This window comes from Leptonychotes weddellii, chromosome 5 (assembly GCF_054177405.1).
Source record: "Leptonychotes weddellii isolate Sample4059 chromosome 5, ASM5417740v2, whole genome shotgun sequence".
In the NCBI taxonomy this organism is placed as follows: Eukaryota; Metazoa; Chordata; class Mammalia; order Carnivora; family Phocidae; genus Leptonychotes; species Leptonychotes weddellii.
In genome coordinates, this window is record NC_138373.1 from 58,842,016 (window position 1) to 58,847,326 (window position 5,311).

General features: G+C 42.3%; 1 protein-coding gene across 1 annotated transcript in view; it reads right to left on the bottom strand.

Annotated features, from left to right (window-relative positions):
• The window catches only part of LOC145721675 (MAGUK p55 subfamily member 7-like), a 163,455-nt gene extending 158,748 nt beyond the window's left edge, over positions 1-4,707 (bottom strand). Inside the window, exon 1 of the transcript XR_014145509.1 lies at positions 4,631-4,707. The gene's annotated coding sequence lies outside the window, so the exon portion shown is untranslated. The remainder of the gene's footprint in view (positions 1-4,630) is intronic.
• Between the last annotated feature and the right edge of the window lie 604 nt (positions 4,708-5,311).

A 5,311-nucleotide genomic window follows, 5' to 3' on the forward strand; every position in this document is an offset into this window, starting at 1 on the left:
CCCGCTGAGTCAGGAGCCCGATGTGGGACTCGATCCCAGGACCCTGGGATCATGACCTGAGCCGAAGGCAGACGCTTAACCATCTGAGCCACCCAGGCGCCCCTAAGCCAAAGTATTAATAGCAGCATCCAGTGGTAGGGGATGTGGCGGGGAGTGGTTGACAGTAGGGAGAGAAAGCTTCCTTTACATAATGTATACATTTCTGCGCTAAGCACACACTAGACTTGAACTGGAGAAGGTTTTCTTTTTAGACATGGGAGGCTCAATGAACCACAATTAAGAATTCAAAATTCTCTAGCATTCATGTTCCACAGAGCTGGTTCTCTCCATTATTCTAGTCCTTACGAATGTGCTGAGGCCACCCCAGGGAGTGAGAGCTTAGGATATGTATTAAGAAATACTGGGGGATCAGTAGTTATTTTTGATCATTCCAATCTAAACAGCTCAACATTGAGAGTATTTCACTCCATCCAAATTTGGTATGTCATTCAACGACCTTTTTCTGAACATATGCTGGAGTGCAAGATCTCCCACTAAGCACTGAGAGAATATCAAGATACCAAGACAGGAGTAAGATGACTCATCCCACTGAGCATCATTTAAGGAACAAAGAAGTAAACAGCAAACTTAACAGCAGAGTGGTGTTGGGGTCTTCATTTCAACAATCCGAACTGTTAATAAAAGGTAAGACTTAGTTGGCATGTACTTTTTGCCCTTCCTTCACCCTTCCTCATTTCTTTTTTTAAGAATTTATTTATTTATTTGAGAGAGAGAGTGTGTGTATGAGCAGGGGGAGGGGCAGAGGGAGAAAGCAGACTCCCCGCTGAGCAGGAGCCCAAGGTGGGGCTCGATCCCAGGACCCTGAGATCATGACCTGAGCTGAAGTCAAACACTTAACCGAATGAGCTACCCAGGTGCCCCTTTCCTCTTTTCTTTGAGCCTGGAATAAAGATATGTAATATCTGTTTTCCTTGAGCAAAATTTTCTAGAAACAATGACTAGGCCATGCTTAGTTGGGCATTTCCACACTGAGTCCTTGTTCTCAAATTCTCATCTTTTAACCCAGCAGCTGACATGGGTGGTCCCAGTTCTCAATCCTAATAGCTTTACGGCTGATTATAGGTGGTTGCTGTTCACAATGGTGAGTGAGTCTAAAAGGAATCTGGGTGCATTAAAACTGAATTGCTTAGCAAGCTCTGGACTTCCCAGATTTCTTATTATATGAGAAAAAATATTTATTTAAGCCAATGTAATTAAGTTTGCCTTACAGGCAGCAAAATTCAATTTGTAATTGATATACCTTGAGAAGGAAGAGTTGTCATGTGTTAAGAAGCCCCAGGCTCTTAAGGAATTTCCTGCAAAGAGAGAAGTGACCATGGGCCAAGGATGAAAGGCCTTCTCAGCCATGCTAAGGAGATTGATTGGGTTTGATCTGGGGTGTGAGGTGGGGAGTCTCTTAAGAATTAGTTAAAAAGTGGGTGCCTGGGTGGCTCAGTTGGTTAAGCGACTGCCTTCGGCTCAGGTCATGATCCTGGCGTCCCGGGATCGAGTCCCACATCAGGCTCCCTGCTCAGTGGGGCGTCTGCTTCTCCCTCTGACCCTCCCCCCTCTCATGCTCTCTCTCTATCTCATTCTCTCTCAAATAAATAAAATCTTAAAAAAAAAAAAAAGAATTAGTTAAAAAGTGACATGACCAGGGGCGCCTGGGTGGCTCAGTCGTTAAGCGTCTGCCTTCGGCTCAGGTCATGATCCCAGGGTCCTGGGATCAAGCCCCGCATCGGGCTCCCTGCTTGGCGGGAAGCCTGCTTCTCCCTCTCCCACTCCCCCTGTTTGTGTTCCCTCTCTTGCTGTGTCTCTCTCTGTGAAATAAATAAATAAAATCTTAAAAAAAAAAGTGACATGACCAGATTTGTGTTTTGGAAAACTCTGGTGGCATTTTGGAGTATAGGTCAGAGAGAGGCAAGACTGGAGTCAAGAAGACCGCACTGCTGCAACAACCAAAAATAAATGACAAGGATCAGAGCTCTACCCCTCCCCCTGCTCGTGCGCTCTTGCTCTCTCTCATAAATGAATAAATAAATCTTTTAAAAGTATATATATCCACAGTCTCTACATACTCTAGGTAAGCCAAACTGGAAGAATGACATATTCTACTTCTGCCTACCATAGTTCTTCTTCAAATACACATGCCCTTTCTTTGCCCTGTATCCATTCATTCTCTGACTCAACTGAGGCAACTCTGCAATATCATTTTAACTTCCTAGCTCTGGGATCTCCAGCAACCATTTCGTATCTCAGTAATAGGAAGAGACCTCGGTCTTTGTCCTTGGCCTGCCCACTGGCGCTGTGACAAAGTTCCTCCAGAGGTCTTCCTCTTCTCTTTTAGAAATTCTTTAAGTAATAGATGGTCAATTGGCCAACTCCTTAAATTCTTCTTCTTTCACAATGGCTGGCATCATGGGCCATTGTGAAATTGCCTCTTAGAATCACCCCGTAGATCGCATGATGGAGATTTCTACAACTGACCTCTTGGGAGCTCATTAGAAACAACAAATTGTCCTTTGAATCGTCCTATGGTTTGTCCCATTTTCCACCCTTTTTTTTTAAACATCTGTTGAATTCCTTTCATCCATTTGGAACTGTAACAAAAGCAGCAGACACCAGACCAGTAATATTTCCTCTAACCTTTTTGACTCCTTGATATGCATGTCCTTCGTTCCTCTCTGCATCATTTCCACCATGACTGGCCCCTTGCCCAGCACAGTTCCTCCCCGTCCCAAGCCTGTGTCTTCCTTCCCACACTTTACACATTGCTGACCTCCCTGAGCTTCCAGATCTTTCTCCTCCAGTCTCATCCCCAATTCCTCTGTCACTTGCCTCCCTGTTGTCCCCAGTCCTCTCAGAACAGATATCAGCTCTCCTTCACATCACCCCTTCCCTTTCCAAAATGGGTGGCATATTTTATTTTTATAAAAATAGAATATGAAAGAGTAGGGGCTCCTGGGTGGTTCAGTTGGTTGAGCATTCAACTCTTGGTTTCAGCTCAGGTCATGAGATCAAGCCCCACTCAGGCTCCACGCTCAGTGGGATTCTCTCCTTCTCCTCCCCCGCCCCCCATGCACACCCTCTCTCAAAATAAATAAATAAATCTTTTTAAAAAGATATAAAATAATATATATAATACATATATCATATATATTACATATTATGTACATATATTATAGTTTATATATAGGGGCGCCCAGGTGGCTCAGCCAGTTAAACATAAGCCTTCAGCTCAGGTTGTGATCCCAGGGTCCTAGGATCAAGCCTCACATCCTGCTCCCTGCTTAGTGGGGGGCCTGCTCCTGTCTCACCCCCTGCTTGTGCTCTCTCTCTGTCAAATAAATAAAATCATATATATATACATATAGTTTATATGTAAACTATGAAAGAATGTGGTCACTATGATTATAACATGATGTCATATTAACTCTTACATAAACGATTTAGATCATTTTTTGCTGTTATTCATGAGCCTACATAATTTAACATGGGAGAATTCTCACAGAGACCCGTATGTCTTATATTATTATAATAAATTAGACTACATCGCCTGGACAGTTATTTTTCAATCTTTACATCTATAATTCTAATCTTCCCTTGCCTTCAAAATTCATGAAATGGATATTGGTCTCCACCTGCCTACCTTGTTGGTGACTGGGAGAGTCAAATTGTCAAAATAGTTGTAAAAGCTCTTTACTCATTTTTCTTTTTTTTTTTTAAGATTTTATTTATTTTTTTGAGAGAGAGAATGAGATAGAGAGAGAGAGCATGAGACGGGGAGGGTCAGAGGGAGAAGCAGACTCCCCGCCGAGCAGGGAGCCCGATGCGGGACTCGATCCCGGGACTCCAGGATCATGACCTGAGCCGAAGGCAGTCGCTTAGCCAACTGAGCCACCCAGGCGTCCTTTACTCATTTTTCTTAAGTAAGTTCTATGCCCATCATGGGGCTTGAACTCACAACCCTGAGATCAGGAGTCACATGCTCTACTGACTGAGCCAGCCAGGCGCCCCTGCAAAAGCCGTTTAAAAAGAGCCAAACTGTAGAACCATGATGCATTGCTGTGTAACCTCTCTGTCACATGACACAGCCCCTATCCTCACAAGCTGTCTCTAGTAGTGGCGGACTTATTCCCACCTTATAGATAAGAAAACAGGTGGAGGGGCGCCTGGGTGACTCAGATGGTTAAGCGTCTGCCTTCGGCTCAGGTCATGATCTCAGGGTCTTGGGATTGAGTCCCGCATTGGGCTCCCTGCTCCTTGGGAGCCTGCTTCTCCCTCTGTCTCTAATGAATAAATAAATAAAATCTTTAAAAAAAAAAAAAGAAAACAGGTGGAGATTATCCACAATCATATGTCAGACCAATTACAGAACAGGAAAAAGAACTATTTTCAGTCATTCCTGGTTTATAGATTTCTTATGTTTGAAACATATTGAACCACAGCACAAACATACATGGAAAACACATGGGGTCTAATTTTTCTCAGATCGACTTCTTTTAGTATGGCAAAAACATTACACTTTTTAACTCTCGGCAGCTGGATAAAATATCTATGTATGCACAAATTAATAATACAAAGCACTGACCAAAATGTAAGGAGGATTTGTTGCATATCCTTGTTGGTTATCCTTGTGTATCATTGTTGGTTGCCCGGATACAAATAGACTCCCTCTCCTCTTTATTGGGAAGAGTCAAGGGTCTGCCATTACAGGACGCGCATTCCTACGAAGCATAAAAGCACTCATTAAAATATTAACATCCACTAAAATTATAGATGTAAGCATTTTTTTGGTAATATGTGGAATGATATGCTTCTGTGAAACACACATTGAAAATGTAAGGAAAATTAAGGATATTTTACATCTTTGAATGCCAGACCAAAGTATGCTTTACTGATAAACTCAATCATCAGTATTTCAGTGAACCAATAAGAGAAAACCATTTCCTTTAGTTAAAAAGAACAGTCAATATCTATACTATTTTGTATTATGCAGTATTTTTCTTTTCAGAATGACAAAGGTTGCTTTACTTCACCCCCCAAAAAATCTCCATTAATCTTTTTGAAACCTTTTGTAGATAGATTATTAAATATTAATTAGATTATTTAAAAACAAGTCCCAATAAAAACAAACATCAATCTGTTTTAATAAAAAATTCTCCAGGGGCCCCTGGGTGGCTCAGTTGGCTAAGCGTCCAACTCTTGATTCTTAATTTTGGCTCGGATCATGATCTCAGGTTCCTGGGATGGAGCCCTGCTCCAGCTCTGT